Source organism: Meles meles, chromosome 15, assembly GCF_922984935.1.
Source record: "Meles meles chromosome 15, mMelMel3.1 paternal haplotype, whole genome shotgun sequence".
NCBI classification, from domain to species: domain Eukaryota; kingdom Metazoa; phylum Chordata; class Mammalia; order Carnivora; family Mustelidae; genus Meles; species Meles meles.
In genome coordinates this window covers 37358822-37376956 of record NC_060080.1, presented here as the reverse complement: position 1 = coordinate 37376956, position 18135 = coordinate 37358822, and positions in this window count along the sequence as shown.

Sequence of the window (18135 nt, the reverse complement as noted above, 5' to 3'; positions counted from 1 at the left end):
ATGTGACCGTGTCTGCTTTTTGGCCCTTGTGAACAATGCTGCTGTCATCCTGTGCGGACGCCAACCTATCCGAGCCCCGCCTTCAGTTCTTTGAACTAGACCCTTACAAGCGAACGTGCCGGACTAAGTCCCCGCTCACGCGCCCTTTTGGAGGAGCCTCTGTCATGCCTTCGTGCCGCAGCTGGACCCCCTTACACTCCCCCCAGCAAGAGACTTCCAGTCTCTGCACATTGCACGTGCTACTTTTATAACAAAGCGTATTGAATTTTTTAAAATCTCACTGTTTTTTAAGAAGAAATTCTCATATTTTTTTCTCCTTAGTACTATTGTTAGATTACACATTCTGGGAGGGCAGGACCAATTTTTGTTGTTGTTAAGATTTTATTTATTTATTTGAGACAGAGAGAGGGAGAGAGGGAGCCCAAGGGGAGGGAGGGGCAGAGAGACAGGGAGGAGCAGGCTCGCTGCTGAGCAGGGAGTCCTGACTGGGGACCAACAGAGCCACCCAGGCACCCCAAGGATTGATTTTTTTTTTTTTTTAACACGTTAGACACTTGTTTAAAAAAAAAACAACAACTTTGTGTTCCATGGAGGCCTTCCTGGGAAAGGAGGAGAGAAAGTCACGAGAATTGGGAAGCATGAATTCCTCCTGACCAGACATCTGGGCGGCCGCTGCCCCCTCCCTAACCACACTCAACACCGCAGACACTCCTCAGGCCCCGAGGGCATTCCCGAGCCCAAGACACTACCTGGCTTGCCAACTGCGGGGGGCCCAAGGCCCAGCTGGCTGCCGGCCCGGCCCCGGGGCTGCCACAGCCGCTCAGAGGGGGCTCTGCCGGGGCCCACCAGCCGCGCAGTGGATTTCCGAAGCTGGCGGCCGGATTTCTCATTAAACAGGACATCTTCTCGGCCCGCTTTGGTCACATGCGTGTCCCAGAGGACCAACAGGTCTCTGCAGAGGCTACCTCATTTCACCGGTTCGCCTGCTACCTACTTTACCACCGGCTCAGTTCTAGAGATGATGGCTCCCGGCGAGTTTACTGGGTCTTTACTCTGTGTAAACAATAACCACAAATGCCCGGGAATGAAAACCCCAAGGGCCCGTGTGCAGGCCCAACGCCTCATTTCCATGGAACACAAGTGGGGGCTTGGAGGCGGGACTCTTTGGGAATGGGGAGGTGAGGGAGGGGCTGCCTCTCCTCCCAGCTCCTGTCCAGGTCACCCGCATAGCCACTGCTCCCTTTACCGGCTTCAACCCATTCTCCCAACAGAGTTGGGGAGACCTCAAAACCCAAAGAAGAGTTGGCAGCTGCCAGATTGTATCCAAGCCTCACCCCCAAACTAGCTTCAAGTTCTTCACCCCGGGACCCCTGCTGCCCTCTCCCACCTCATCACCCCTCCTCCCCTGGACCACGTTTCTCCAGCCACACCAGCATTGTGCTCCTGGAAACCGCCATGTCTTTCCTATTTCCGGCCCTGGCTCTCCCTGAGCCCTCCCAGATCTTGCACAGGCACTCTGCCACCATCTTGTCCCATCTTGCTCGAGATGGGATCCGGAGGGAGATGAAACATGAGAGACTCTTAATCTCACAAAACAAACTGAGGGTTGCCCAGGGGAGGGCAGTTAGGGAGAGGGTGGTGGGGTTATGGACATTGGGGGGGGGGTATGTGCTATGGTGAATGCTGTGAAGTGAGTAAACCTAACAATTCACAGACCTATACCCCTGGGGCTAATAATACATTATATGTTAATAAACAATTTTTTAAAAAGGCACAGAGGCTTCCCCTCAGACGGCAGGCAGGCAAGGGTTCATCAGAGGTGCAGATAAAATGGGAATAGAGAGGGCCCTTCTAGATGCTTCTAATGTGATCATGGTGGGCCTTCCCCTTTTGAAACTCAGGGTGCATTCACAGCTTTTCAGCTTCAGAATGAACTTAAACTTGGAAACTGAGAAAACCAGAGAGAGTCTGGGAAGCACTGGACAGAACCCCACAGAGTGCTGCCTCCTATGGCTCTGATCCTGGGGTCTTGTCACAGGCTCCCAGTCTGAATCCAAACCCCGGTTCTTCTTTCTTGACCCTGTCTGAACAAGCCCACCCAGAGAGCCTGTGTCCCCTCCCCGGAGGAAAGTAGCAGCAATGACTAACCTCAGCTTAGGGCTCCTAAAGCATTTGATTCCCCGCCCCCTCTCCCGAAGCGTCCAGAAAGCTCAAATACACGGTGTAGGTTGCTCAGTCATAAGTGGGGAGCTGGAGCTCAAATCCAGATGTTCGGATTTGTTTTTCTTTCTTCTTAAAACACCTGCATCTAATCCTCTTGTGCTTGCTCTTTGCTAGGATTTAATGAGAAACAAGTCCAAGTGTCCAGATTTTCATGGGTTCACGGTTTCCCTATTTTCATTTCACAAGGAATCCAAAGGTCCTGTATTAACCCAAGCTAATAAGAGTTAATGCTAAGGAGGGAGAACTTTCTAGGAGCCTCAAATCACAAAAGCTCAGAATTCGGCAGTTGAACCTTCAGGCCCACATTTGTGACTCCTTTCCTTCTTCAGGGGCTCCCGCTCTCTCTCCCAGAGGCTCACCCTCCCTCTACTTTCCCACTTAGCTGTGCCCATCAACTACCTGCCCAGCCTCACCACACCAGGACCCGCCTACCTGCCCACAGGGTGACCAGAAGATAGCCACAGGACTGGGGAGAAATTGAGCCCAATCTTTTGGAGTCAGAGGGTTCTACCTAATCTGGGTCAGGCACTGAGGCTCTGGAGGGAGAGCAAAGGCGGGTTCAAGGCCAGAAGACACAGCAGAAAGGCCGAGGCGGGCTCTGGCCGCAGCTCCCAGGCTGCGTGCGGGAATGAGGGCAGTAGGGGGGTTCCTGTGATGACTGTCACAGGCTCACTGCTGAAGCCGGAGGTCAAGTCCAGGCTTGCTGGTTTCTGGCAATAGAGCCAACAGTGACGAACAAAAAAAGGCAAATGATGAGGAGGTGGGATCACAGAACGGAACAGCAGAAACCAAAGTCAGAAGGGCGGAAGAGGGGCGCGTCTCTGTCAAATAAATAAATAAAGTCTTTAAAAAGATTAATTAAAAAAATGAAGATTTGAGTTGCTCCATGTCCAGAAGATATTGGGCCAAGTTGCCAAATAAGTCCCAAGCATTTCGTCTAATAGAACAAGCATTTCTGGGGCTTTCATCCAAGGCTTCCCGGCTTCCTGCATTACTGGTTGCGGTAGCCATTCTAGACAAGTATTGAACAGCAGCATTAGGTCAATTTAAATATTTGTTTATACCTGGGCATATATCCCAAAGAAATGCTTACGTTGTTCTTTGGGGGATATGTGCCTACATATTAGCCACTGCTTTATTTTGGAGGGATGGAATGTTGGAAGTAACATAATGTCTATTTTCGGGGATACATATAATTGTGGTAGATGCACACTATAGAAGATAATGAAACAAAGAACAACAAGCTCCAGACAACGGGGCTGGTCATAGGCAAACAAGGAATGTAGCACTCTGCGGGTCCAGCTACTGTCTGAGTTGTGACATTTCTCACTGTGGATTTCCTTCCAAGCCTCACTCGGGTGCCTACACCCACCCACAGGCATATGGAGACCTCATTGGCAGCCGCCAACCCGGGGTCCACCCAGCCCCCTGTACCTTCATGCCTCAGGAGTATAAAGGGCTAGCACTCCTCCCCAGGACCCAGCCGTGACCCTGCTTACACAGGGAAGTAATAAACAAGCACAAGAATGCAGCGCTGTTTGAATTCCTAAAGACAGACAACTTGACATTCATCAAGACTGAAATATTATTAAGGGATGCCTGGATGGCTCAGTCGGTTGGGCGTCTGCCTTCAGCTCAGTGTCCTGAGATGGAGTCCCACATCTGGCTCCTTGCTCAGTGGGGAGTCTGCTTCTCCCTCTGGACCTCCTCCAACTTGTGTTCTCTCTCTCTCTCTCCCTGGCAAATAAATAAATAAATAACATCTTTTTTTTTTAAGAGTGATATATTAAGTAAATCATAGTCTATTCACATGTCACTCAGCAAAACGCAGACAGCAGCTTTCTATATCTATTACATGAAACGATCCCTGATCTATGCTTTAGAAAGTCGGGTGCCAAACATTGTGCAGAGAATGACATCACTTATATAATAAATGCACATATTTTGGTTCCTCTCATAGGTATATGTGGCCGGAATAAAATTATTGAAGTATAAGCGTGCAGAGTTTCCCATTGCCCCCTAAGGAAGAAGGGAGTTCCACGGGCAGTAGGAGAAGGATGAGCAGGCTGGAGTAAGGAGACAGAGTCTGGAAGAAAGAGAGAGACTTTGGGGCACAGATAAAAGAAGACATTTTTAGGGAGCTGGAAAGGGTGATATTGTAGAAGCAGTTCTCCTTCCTTTGAGCCATCCAGGATCTGAACGTCTATGCTAAGGGAAACCCCCTCTTTGGAAAGTAGAATCCCCTTCACAATGGAAGTTGCCAGTGCCAGAGGCTCCTTTTCCCAGTTCGCTTTGCAGACCGACGATGGACACACAGCTCTGCCGATCAGAAGGTCTCCCTCAGCGTTTGGATCCCAAAGCAGTGACATGAAACACTCTGGAAACTCCGCTCAGGAAGGAGCCAGCCGGCCTCAGTGGCAGCCCATTATTCACTCTCCAGAGTGGCCAGGGGTGTGGCCCAGGTGGCTAGCGAGCTGGGGCCAGAGGGGGCGCCACCAGCATCCGTGACGGAGCTCAGGATATTTTTTAACCAGACCAGCTCCATGAAGTGATACTGGGGGTTGGTCTCACCTGTAGAGGCTCCTAGTTGTGAGTTCTCCAGAGATTCTGTGAGCCCCTAATATTGTCTAACAGAAAACAGTGGTTTCTCTTGCTTCCCACCAAGAACCCTGGCTGACACGTGTGTATGCCATGTACCTCTCTCCCCAGGGCTCTCAAGAGACCTTCAGTAAAGACCTATGCAGTTTCCAAATGCAAAGCCACATTTGTGCTTCTCACAGACAGATCACTGCGGTAAGGCGTGAACGTGGAGGTCTGGTTTTATTTGGATGCATTGTGGACATTGTGAATGTTGGGGGAGATTCACCCCAGCCCTCCCAGGGGTTGCCCTGAGAAATGAGGACAACCTAGGGAGAAAGATTTCTTCTCAACTGACATTTCTTCTCTACTTTCGAATCTGGTTTTGCCATATTCCTGTATTATTTTTAAATGTTTTTACAGTTTAAAATAAGTACCTAAAAAAGAAATGTGATACATCCACAAATATATCAGAGTGTCTACATAAGAAAAGAAATAAAGTAAAATATGCATTCTGGCAAAAAGGGTAGCCTTTTGAGAAGCATGTGGTGAATTGGTAGTCTGCTAAAATCAGGTGAAAATCTTAATTTGGTGGGCTGTCAGGAGTACACTTTTTTTTTTAGTTTTTTATTTGGCATCTCTTACTGTTACTTTATATTACTTGTGCAATAAATGATTATTTTTAACATCGCCTTAAACAACCAGAAGAATGGTTTGCTCTGCAGCAGACATAAGGCAAAGGAGGGGACAGGGGAGGGAGAAAGGTCTCAGGTCAGCAGGAAGAGGAGGGAAAGATCAGCACATAGACAGGCCTCCAGCAGCCCTGAGGCAGTGGCCGAAAAGGCCATCCTTTGCAAAGTCAAAAATAAGAGAGCAATTCTAAAACTTGTGGTATACCCATACCATGGAATATTATTCAGCAACAAAAAGAAGACTAGTACTGACACAGAAGAAGCTCCCAAACATATTGAGTGACAGACACAAGAGCATATACACTGCTTGATGTAACTTTTTTTGATTTAAAATATTTTATTGGAATCCTTTTGATAAACCAAGCATATATTTATGATAAAGAAGTCAAAGTATCTCAAAATTTCTAAGCAGTTTTTTTTTTCCTCCAGGAGGTTGACAGCGGCTCACAGAGGTTAACGGAGGAAAGACAGATGGAAAGTTCCTAGCATCTGGCAGGAGACACCCTCCGTGTTCGCAGACGCAGGGTAGCTGGGGAGGAGAGACCCTGCTCTTCACTTCTCGCCATCTGTCGGTGAGAGTGGTGGGAGCCATTCAGACGTGGCCGTCATCTCACCAGCACTCCTCTGAGAGGGTAATTCCAAACTTCGGCCCTTCGGTCACCAGATTCGTGCTTCCTATGTGCAAGGGCACTGCCCCAGCTGGGCTTCGAGTATAATCATGCTTCAGTCAAGGGTAATACCTTGGCACAAGTGTTAAAACACTATCGTGGCACACAGGCCAGCCTGCGAGGACCAGGGGCTTCCCGCAGGAAGCTGAGCAGACAGCGCCTGGCCAGCCTCCCCGCTGCTGCAGGGGTGCACAGCAGTGCTCCCACATCTGCCAGCAACCAGGTCCTCGCACAAAGAGCCGCTTGGTGTAATTTATGTGAAATTCTAGAAAAGACAAAGTGATGGTGAAAGAAAGCAGGACTGAGAGAGACTGACCGCAAAGGCGGAAGAAGGAATTATTTGGTGTATTGGGAATTTGCTCTGATGTTTGTACTGGCATTTACATTTGTCAAAACTTATCATACTATGTACTTAAAATGGGCACCTGGGTGGCTCAGTCAGTTAAGCATCTGACTCCTGATCTCATCTCAGGCCTTGATCTCAGGGTCATGAGTTTGAACCTCACACTGGGCTCCACACGCAGAGTGGAGACTATTTAAAAAAAAAAAAAAAATACCTGTACCCCTGGGGATAAAAATACATTATATGTTTATTAAAAAAAAAAAAATTTGGAAGGGGAGGCGAACCATAAGAGACTATGGACTCTGAAAAACAACCTGAGGGTTTTGAAGGGTCAGGGGTGGGAGGTTGGGGGAACAGGTGGTGGGTAATAGGGTAATAGGGTAATGGGTAATGGAGCACTGGGTGTTGTGCAAAAAGAATGAATACTGTTACGCTGAAAAAATAAATAAAATGGGAAAAAAATGGGTGCATGTTATTGTATGCAAAATATACTTCAATAAACTTGATTTTTAAAGATGGGGAGGGGTTTTGAGTGAGAACCTGACACGCCAGACTACATTTCCACCAGAGTATATGCTTGGTGGTATTTGTGAATGAATGATGAAGGGTACGACTCCCATGGTTGCCCATTTGAATTCAGGGCAGGAGCAGAGGAGGCAAAGTTTTCAAACATGGGAGAGAAGAGCAAACAGAGCCTCTATCCATCTCTCCACAGCCTCGGCCCATGCACCAGGAGACACCAGGCTCTCCTTAGTCTCTCAAGAAAGGAGGTGAGACGTTCTCTTGATTACTGATCTTTGCCGGGCCCACTGGCAGGCCCTGAATTCAGGACATGTTCATCAGGAAAACATCAGGTGTGTGGGCTGGCCAGAGCTTCCATTTTATTTCGAGATTTGGTGTTCCTCCCTCCTGGGAAATGAGCCGGCACCTCGTGAAAAGCAGACTGAGGGAAGGAGTAGCTGTGACCGCCACCGTCAGCACCACATTCCGCCTCCCTGGGCAGCCACCAAGTGAGCGCCTCAGCCCACCACAGCGAGTGGCCTGACGCCACTCTGGGGTGGGAGAGACACCAACGAGGCCCCAGGCCCTTGCCCTCAACTCTCTCCCTTGCTCCCTCTTCACTCAAGGCCCTGAGGCCTGGGGCAGGCCCTACCATCTTTGATCTCCAGATCCTGGGACTAGAGGCAGGGCAGTCCAGCAGGAACGGCCTTCAACACCTGATTGCAAAAGGGGTGGGGGGCACTCGCTCGGACAGCACGTCTAGAAGGCGGAAAGCAGTACGGAAAAGATAGGTAGAGACTTCCAGTTATAAAAGAAATCAAGCATGGCGTTGAAAAGGACTACATAGGGAATATAGTTGGTAAGACTGTAACAACTTCATATGGCGACAGATGGCGACTATGCTAATCGTGGCGAGCAGAGCAGAACGGGTACTATGGTCACATCACCCTGTTATCCACCTACACTAATATGTCAACTGTACTTCAGTCTAAATAAAGTCTTTAAAAGAATGTGAGGAGCACCTTTCCCACCAGAGTGTGAAAAGAGGAGTGGTCAAGAGGGGGAAGTTCCACCTTCCCTCCCCCAACAAGGAGGATGAAGACACTGAAACCTGAGGCAAAGTAAGCAATATCCCCTGATGATCCACCAGCAAGACCAGATAATCCTCGCTCTAGGAGTTTCTGGACTTTTCTGTTCCAGCGGCCTCTCCTGAATGTCTTTTCTCCATTAGCTTTTACAATAACACTGCTTTTGATCTGTTAGCTCACGGATTTCTTCTTCCCAGCTTTCCTTAGTGCCTTAATAATAATGGAGCTCTGCACTTCCTGGATGTACAAAGGCCCTGAGGTTAGCAGAGTCCAAGTAATGTTCCTGGACAGGAAAGTATCAAACCTAAGTGATGTCCCTCTTTCTGGACTTCAGTTTGCTTAGCTCTAAATGGGCCCTGTCACTTCTCTACCTTGTATCTAGCCAAAATCCCAGTGATGGAAGAAACATATTTGTAAGTCTTTCATAGATAAATTATCTGGCATAAACTTGTAAGGACTACACTGCTAACTCTTCCTTTTTTTTTTTTTTTAGTATTTTTATTATTTTTTTAAAGATTTTATTTATTTATTTGACAGAGAGAGACAGCGAGAGAGGGAACACAAGCAGGGGGAGCAGGAGAGGAAGAAGCAGGCTTCCAGCTGAGCAGGGAGCCCAATGCGGGGCTCCATTGCAGGACCAGGATCATGACCTGAGCCAAAGACAGTCACTTAACAACTGAGCCACCCAGTTGCCCCAAGATTTTTATTATTTTTAAGTAATCTCTACACCCAACCTGAGGTTGGAATTCACAACCTGAGATCAAGAGTCAGACATTCTACCAACTGAGCCACCTGGGCTCCCCTTTCTTCATTATTTCTAACAGTTCTGTATATGTTAAGACTAATATCAAACCCATACAAGACCTACAAGAAAAGAAAATGAGAGACCAATATCCAGTATTAGTCAGCCAAGAAAAAGAGTGAAATCTTGCCATTTGCAACAACATGGATGGACCTTGAGGATATTAAGCTAAGTAAATAAGTCAGACAGAGAAAGACAAATAATGTATGATCTCATTTTTATGTTGAATCTTTAAAAAAAAAAAAAGCCACACTCATACATATAGGGAACAAATGAGGGAGAAGGGAGTCGTGAAGTGAGTCGAAAAGTACAGACCTCTAGTTATAAATAAATTCATGCGAATATAATGAACATGGTGACTATAGTCAGTAAATTGTAGTGCATATTTGAAAGTTGCTAAGAGAGTAAATCTTGGAAGTTCTTAACACAAGGAAAAAAATACTAACAAACCAAATTCCACAGAGTATATTAAAAAGATCATACATACATGTCAATTACATCTCAATAAAGCTGGGGGAGGGGGAGATTGTACACCATGATTAACTGGGATTTATCCCTGGGATGCAAAAATGGTTCAACATAAACAAATCAATATACATGATACACCACATTAACAGAATGAAGGATAGAAAAACAATCATCTCAGTAGATGCAGGAAAAAGCACTTGGCAAAACTGAATGCATTATCATGATAAAAGCTCTCCAACTGGGTAAAGAAGGAATGCACTCCAACACAATAAAGGCCCTATATGATAAGCCATAGCTAAGATCATACTCCATGGTGAAAAGCTGAAAACTTTTCCTTAAGATCAGGAACAAGACAAGGATCCTCACTTGTATTCAACATAGTACTGAAAATCTTAGCCAGCAATTAGGTAAGGAAAGGAAAGAAAAGCATCCAAATCAGAAAGGAAGAAGTAAAATTGTCTCTTTGTAGATGACATGATATTATATATACAAACCATATATCTGATAAGGGGTTAATATCCAAAATACATAAAGAAGTCATACGACTCAATATAATAATAATATAATAACAGCCCAATTAAAAATTGGCCAAAGACATTGAATAGGCATACAAATGGCCAATAAGTAGATGAAAATGCACTTAATATTACTAACCATTAGAGATATGCAAATCAAAACCAAACCACAATGAGATATCACCTCGCGCCTGTTAGGATGGCTATTATCAAAAGCCAAGAGATACTGAGTGCTGTCAAGGTTATAGAGAAAAGGGAACACTTGTACATGGCTGGTAGGAATGTAAACAGGTACAGCCATTATAGAAAACAGTACGGAGGTTCCTCAAAAAATTAAAAATTCAGCTCCCATATGATCCAGCAATCCCACTTCTGGGTATATATTCAAAGGAAATGAAATCGGGTTGTCTGGCTGGTTCAGCCCATGGAGCATTGCAACTCTTGATCTTAGGATTGTGAATTCAAGCCCCATGTTGGGTGTAGAGATTACTTAAAAATAAAATCTTAAAGGGGTGCCTGGGTGGCTCTGTTGGTTAAGCTCAGACTCTTGATTTCTGCTCAGGTCATAATCTCAGGGGTTGTGGGAATCTGCACTCAGCAGGGAGTCTCCTTTAGATTCCCCCTCTCTTCCTCCTTTTCCCCCTCCCCCACCCTCTCTCTCTAAAACAAATAAATCTTTTTAAACTATATAAAAATTCAAAAAGTAAAATCTTAAAAAAAAAAAAGGAAATGAAATCAACATCTCAAAGAGATATCTGCACCGCCAAGTTCATTACAGCACTAGTCACAATAGCCAAGATATGGACACTACGAGAGCCAGTTGATGGATGACTAAATAAAGAATTGTGACGTATATCTTATGATATATATATATATTATTCCGTTATATGTAATTATGTAATTATATGTAACATAATGGAATATTACTTAGCCTTTAAAAAAGGAAGGAATTCCTGACATTTGCAATAATATGAGTGAACTTGGAGAACGTTGTGGTAAGCGAAATAAGCCAGTCACAGAAAGACAAATATTGCATGACATCACTTATATGTAGAATCTAAATCATCAAATTTAGAGAAACAAGCACTTAAGAAATGCTGTTTTCCAAAAAACCCAATTTAAAAATGAGCAAAAGACATAGACATTTCTCCAAAGAAGACATACAGATGCCCAACAGACATACGAAAAGATGTTCATCATCACTGACTATCAGGGGAATATAAATCAAAACTACAATGAGATATCAACCCACACCCGTCAGAATGGCTAGAGTCAACAACACAAGAAACAGCAGGTCTTGGTGAAGATGTGGAGAAAGGAGAATGTTGCGCACTGTTGGTGTGTATACACACACACACAATGGAATATATATGTACTATGTATATATGTACATATCCATGTATAAATGTGTGTGTATACACATAATGGACTATATAGAGAGAAATATATGTAATGGAATATTATTTAGCCATAAAAATAGTGAAACATTGCCATTTGCAACATGGATAGAGCTAGAGAGTATAATGCTGAGCAAAATAAGTCAGTCAGAGAAAGACAAATTTCATATGATTTCACTCTTATGTGGAATTTAAGAAACAGAACAAACAAGCAAAGGGGGGAAAAAAACAAATGAAGAAACAGACTCTTAACTTTAGAGAACAAACAGATCTATGTCTTCCAAATTTTATCAAAGGTCTTATTAAAGGGGCGCCTGGGTGGCTCAGAAGGTTAAGCCTCTGCCTTCGGCTCAGGTCATGATCTCAGGGTCTTGGGAACGAGCCCCACATCGGGCTCTCTGCTCAGCAGGGAGCCTGCTTCCCCCTCTCTCTCTGCCTGCCTCTCTGCCTACTTGTGATCTCTGTCTGTCAAATAAATAAATAAAATCTTTTTTTAAAAAAAGGTCTTATTAAATGTTCTAGTTATTAAAATGTTTTCTTATCTAACTTGAAATTATTTCTATGGTGATATGATTCAGAATCTAACTCCATTTTCCTTTTCCTGAACAGTTGGCCAACAGTTGGTTATTTCATTTACCCCAAGATTCCTTAAAAGTGGCACTCTTGGTATTTGGGGCCACAGCTTCTCTAATGCAGAGGTCTCCTGCAGACTGTAAAATATTTAGCAGCATCCCTGACCTCTACCGAATTCCAGGATCATTTCTCCAGGTATGACAACCAAAAACCTCTCCAAACACTGCCAAGTGTCCCCTGGGAGACAAAGTCACCCCCCCCCCCAGTTAAAGCCATTGATTTATTGGTTCCCCGGTGATTTAAAACACTCGTTGTATCACATAGTAAATTCTTATATATCATATACACTTGGGTCTATTTCAGGACCTTCCAATGATTTGATGTCTATTCTTGGACCATACAGAAAATAGCACTAAACTGTTTCCATGACTGTGGTTTTGTATTAATTTTTCATCAGTTATGCTCTCTCTTCCAATCTCGTTAAATCCTTCCTAGAGGATAATCTTATTGATCAACTGGGTGGGCAAAGAACAAGAGACCCAAGCAGAATCTGGGACAAATGAGACCCTGCCTTCCTGTCAAGGAGTCCCAGACCAAGTAGGGCAGCAGGCACTGGGCTGCCTAGGCTGATAGGAGAAAAGGCATCTGATAGCACCTGAAAGCCACATCCCCAGGGTCATCTGGTGAGACCCAAAAGGAAGCAGTGACGAAACAAAAAAAGTGTTTTGAGCTGTTGGTATTTTTTATTCTTCTTTTTTTTAACGTAGGCTCCAGGCCCAGCGTGGAGCCCAACACAGGACTTGAACTCACGGTCTTGAGATCAAAACTTGAGCTAAGAACAAGTCAAACAGTTGGGGCGCCTGGGTGGCTTAGTTGCGTGTCCAACTCTTGATTTCATCTCATGTCATGGTCTCAGGGTTGTGAGATGGAGTCCCCCATGTTGGGCTCTGCACTCAGTGGGGAGTCTGCAGAAGGCTCTCTCCTTCTCCCTCTGCCTCTTCCCACCATGTGTGCTCTCTGTCGAAAATAAATGGATAGATAGATAAATAAATAGACAAATCTTTTTTTAAAAAATAGACACTTAACCAACTGAGCCACCCTGGCCCTCAAGCTGCTGGTATTATTAAGCGAGGATAGGGGAAGGACGGAGAATGTGATTATTTATATGATTATTTATAGAGTGGCTAGACTTCCCTTGTTCCAGAGGAACTGAATATAGCCCTATAGGGAATTAGTCCTTCAAGCCCATGGGCAGACCGTATTCACATGAGCATGACCGCTTGATGGTAAACTCCCTCAGGACCAGACACTTGGGTCTCCTCACATCTGGGAAGGAGGGCTCTACCTCTGCTAGGAATATTGGGATGAACAAGTCAGGGCTGCCTTCCCCCATGAGCCTACAGTCCTGGGGTTCTAGAAGGGCCTAGGCCACGATCCCTAAGTTTTCCCTCCTCCACATCAGAGATAACAGCTCAGATCAAAGTAGTAACTGGCATCCCACAGGTACCAGCCAGGAGGGTTTCAGTTGCAAGAAGAAAACCTGGATTAAACAATACTGGAATTGTACAGATGTAGAGGGTGGAAGGGTCCACGGGGAGGCTTCCTCCAGTACTTCAGGAATGTTACAAGGATCTGTTTCTATCCTTGGCTCTGCGCGTCCTCGTCCTCGTTGCCAGTGGCATCGTTGGTGGTACTACCTGGGGCTGCTGCATGCTTCCCTTTGAATTCTGGTGATAATTGTGCTGCAGAAATTCCTGGCAGTCCTGGGATTCACTCTGATTAGACCTATTTGTTCACATGTGCGTCCCAGAGGAAGAGAGCTCAATTGGCTTGTCTTGATTGGCTTAGGGCTGGAACCACTTACCTCCTCCACCAGGAATCTGGAGCTGCTGGGAAGGGGGAAAGGGAGGAGGGAATGGCTGCTGAGATGTCCATGAGTATCCACGGCACCTGCTTCCTGAAGGAGCTAGAAGGAAAGCAGCCTGGAGCCTAGATCTTGAAATCTGGAGATACTTGTGTCTTTGGAGGAAATTTGTCTCTTAAATCTTAGATGGACCTATAACATCACTTATCTTTATAACATCCTTCTAATTTCTTCCGAAGCTCAGGATTCAAAAGCCCTATCAGCCCCATTGTAAGGCTAATGAAACAAAGGCCCAGGAAATGCATGGGATCTAAATCAGGAACTAGAACCCCAACCGCAGGCAAAGCCAGGTTCTTGCTGTCTATTCCAGCCAGCCCCTCAATAAAGGGTGTACACAAGCTCTAAGTGGTGGGGCCTGAGTAAGAGTGCTTTGTGTGAGAAAAAAGTTGCAACTATTATAGCAAAACGAGCCCTGGGGATCCAAGCTTGCCTGCCACTGCCACCATCCACCCTGAGATACCAGGCTATTCCCTGGTGCCAAGAGCGCTGCCCGGGAGGAAGCAAGCAAGGAAGCCAGACCCAGTCTGGTGTTAGCCCAAGGCAATTCCAGGAACAGCCTCTTTCCAAAGCAGGTTTCTCATCTGCTTCGCCCAGGAGTTTGGGGTCATCAAGTAGATGAGTGACTCCTAGCTATGAACTCTGCTGTGTGACAGAAAGTACTACGAGGTGAGGGTGGGGGCAAACAAGGATTAGCCCGTTAGGACACCATCATGCCTCAAGGTTCCCCCTGTGGTCAGGGTAGACCACGATGCTACGATGCTACGGCCACAGGTTTGCACTGGGAACGCCAGCGCTGCAAGCCAGCATGCAGAAAATGGCTGCGTTATCAGCATCATGGTAACTATGCTTGCAAATCACTGTTTTGAATCCAACACTCCGCCTTGGCTCACTGATATGGTAGACCTCACCAAGAGTACAAGATACCAGTACCAAAGCCCCAGAGGTGGGGAATAGAGGCATCTCTCCCATCTACTAAGCCAACCACCTCACTGTTTCCTTCCTTTTTAAGATTTATATATTTGAGAGTGTGCACACATGCACACAGGGTGGGAGGGACAGAAAGAGATGGAGAGAATCTCAAGTGGACTCCCCGCTGAGCAGAGCCCAATTTGGGGTTCAACCCTGAGATCATGACCTGAGCCAAAATCAAGAGCTGGACGTGTAAGTGATTGAACCACCCAGGCGCCCCTAGTTTCCTTCTTTTGACTACCCAGTTGTTTTTATGGGCTTTAAGAACCCTAAAAGCACAGGTCATGTTTCTTGGTAAGGGCTCCAAGTGCAGGCACAAGTCTCAGTGGGTCACCTTTATGGTATCTAGCTCTCTGCTGGCTGCTGTGTCTGAAGGTGCTATCGCCAAAGCATACAGCCGATGTTGTCTCCATGCTCTTAAACTCATCTTCCTAGCACTCAGTCACTGCAGGAGGAGCAGTCGAGCTGGCTTCTAGCAGTCCATTTATCTCCGATCTGGAAATGCTCCTGCCTCACATGATGTGTTCTCTCTGTATGGCCCTAGATAAACCTCCCTTGTACTTTAATTTTCTCCATTACTGTAATGTCACATTCCCTAGTGTGCTGGTTATGTGATCTTGCGTTGTTTCCTAACCCTTAGAAGGCCTCGGTCTTCTCATCTATAGTGTGTAACTTACTGAGTTATTGTATTAAATGAGTTAAAGCAAAATGAGTGCTAAATTAATGTGAACTAGGACTAATTTTTTAGCACCCAGAGTGATTTCCCTTAACCAAATCCATCTAAGAATTAGGACACAGGAAATCTAAATGGCATCTATTTTATAATTGCATATTTAATTAGAAATTAAATGTTTCAGGGTGCCTGGGTGGCTCAGTGGGTTAAAGCCTCTGCCTTTGGCTCAGGTCATGATCCTAGGGTCCTGGGATCCAGCCCTGCATCCAGCTCTCTGCTCTGCAGGGAGCCTGCTTCCTCCTCTCTCTCTGCCTGCCTCTCTGCCTAGTTGTGATTTCTCTCTGTCAAATAAATAAAATATTAAAAAAAAAAAAAAGAAATTAAATGTTTCATTAGAGCGATGACTAGAACAGAACATGGGCAAATGGAAAAAGCAGATTGGGAGTCATGGGTAGGTGATTTTATAAATGTGCTATTCGTAGAATATGGGAAAAATAAACCCAAAATAGTCGTATTGGGTGGATTTCAAATTTTGACATGCATTAAATACACTTATTTTTCCATATCCATAAAGGAGAAGAAATGTCTTCCCTTCAGTTTCTATCATGGCTGTAGGTCTGGTTACCTATTATTACATAACAAATAATGAACACAAGTAGTTAGTGGCCCTAAATGGAACAAAGGGAAAACAATCCAGGGCCTGGAATCTTAAGCTGCATTTGGGTATACGAGTGTTCATTATTTTATTCTTTATATAACCTTTTCCATGTCATAAATAATTCACAGCAAATTTTAAAACTATATTTTAAAGACCAACTTTATATTAAGTATGTAGCACAATGCTGGGGACATGGCAAAGGCTTCATATACAGTAACAACGTCTGTCCTTTTCACTCAGACGTTCCACTCCTTATGTTCACTCACCTTCAGGATTCTCTCCTTCCCTGCATGCATAAGTTACAAAAAGTTGCTTCCATTTTTTACAGAAGCTCAAATAAATTTATGACTAAAGTCATAAGACTCACTCTAAACCTGGTTGCCTGGATTTGGACTAGCTGGGTCAGACTGGATTTTGAGAACTTTTTTTTTTTTTTTTTTTTTTTTAAGGGGAGAAGTCAAATTTACAAATATGCCATGTAGTCAAGGTCAAACACCAACAGTGGGCAGATTTTTGGAAGTGCGGATTTGAAAGCAAGACATGCCAATATACCTAGTTCAGTTCCTTCATTCCCATCCAATGGAATGGAACAGAGAACACCCCATGTGTTTTTTTTTACCCCATGTGACCAATTTAGGCTGCCTGTTCCAGAGCCCTCAACTCCAGAAGCACATTGGAATCTACGGGAAGGCTTTTAAAAATCCTGACACCCAGGTCACACCTACACCTATGAAATCCCAATGGCCCAGGCTGGAACCCAGGCCTCATCTCTCCAGGTGAATCCAGGATGCTGCCATGGTGGAGAACCACTGGCCCATGAAAGTCCTCTCAGGAGAACGAGGGCCTGAAACACCAGACACCACCTTCGAATTCCAGCTCTTTGCTCTCATCCTTTCATATGTAAAGCACAAAGTAGTAATTCCTTCCTATTCTTTCTAATGTTTTTACAATTCAAGTCAGTTACAGATCCAACTGCAGTAATAAGACTGCTTAGGCCAGGAACTGTAGCAGCTAGCTACCTACACCAGCATCTGTTCCATCCCAGCTCTTAGTACAACTCCAACTCTAAGCTGGCTATGTGGCCACCAGAGTGAAAACCACATTTCCCAGGGCGAGGGATGAGGGAGAAGAGAAAGCTCTCCTTTACCAAAGAATGCCAACTAATAAATGTGCAAGGAATGAGAAAAATAGAAAAATCACTTTTTTTTTTAAATTTTTTTAAGTAAATGGAATTCCCCATGGGGCTTGAACTCACAACCCTAAGATCAAGACCTGAACTGAGATCAAGAGTTGGACATTTAACTGACTGAGCCTCCCAGGTGCCCCCAAAATCACCATTTTACAACTATCTTAGTGATAACTGATTCCAGCTAGATTCCCCAGTGGATACTAAGGCAATTGGGTCAAAGACTGCTAGAGCATAGGATATTCACACATTCTCATTTTCACTCCACTGATCAGGTATTAATTCCAAAGATTCTCCTGAAATGGAGAAACCTGGGGCACCTGGCTGGCTCGGTTGGTAGAGCACACAACTCTTGATTTTGGGGTTGTAAGTTCAAGTCCCATGTTGGGTATAGAGATTACTTAAAAATAAAATCTGGGGGGAAAAAGGTGTTTTTTAAATAAAATAAAATGGAGACATCTGGCAGGTAGCCACCCTGTGTTGGTTAAGCTCTCTTATCTCAGCCCCTAAGCTTCGTGGTGACACAGGGACTGGGGACTGGGGACTGACCCAATGACTTTTTTTTTTTTTTTTTTTTAAGCACTAGCCGTGTTTACTGCTCCACTTCCCCTGAGCATTTTTTTTTCTTTTTCATTTTATTTATTTTTTCAGCGTAACAGTATTCATTCTTTTTGCACAACACCCAGTGCTCCATGCAAAACGTGCCCTCCCCATTACCCACCACCTGTTCCCCCAACCTCCCACCCCTGACCCTTCAAAACCCTCAGGTTGTTTTTCAGAGTCCATAGTCTCTTATGGTTCGCCTCCCCTCCCCAATGTCCGTAGCCCACTCCCCCTCTCCCAATCCCACCTCCCCCCAGCAACCCCCAGTTTGTTTT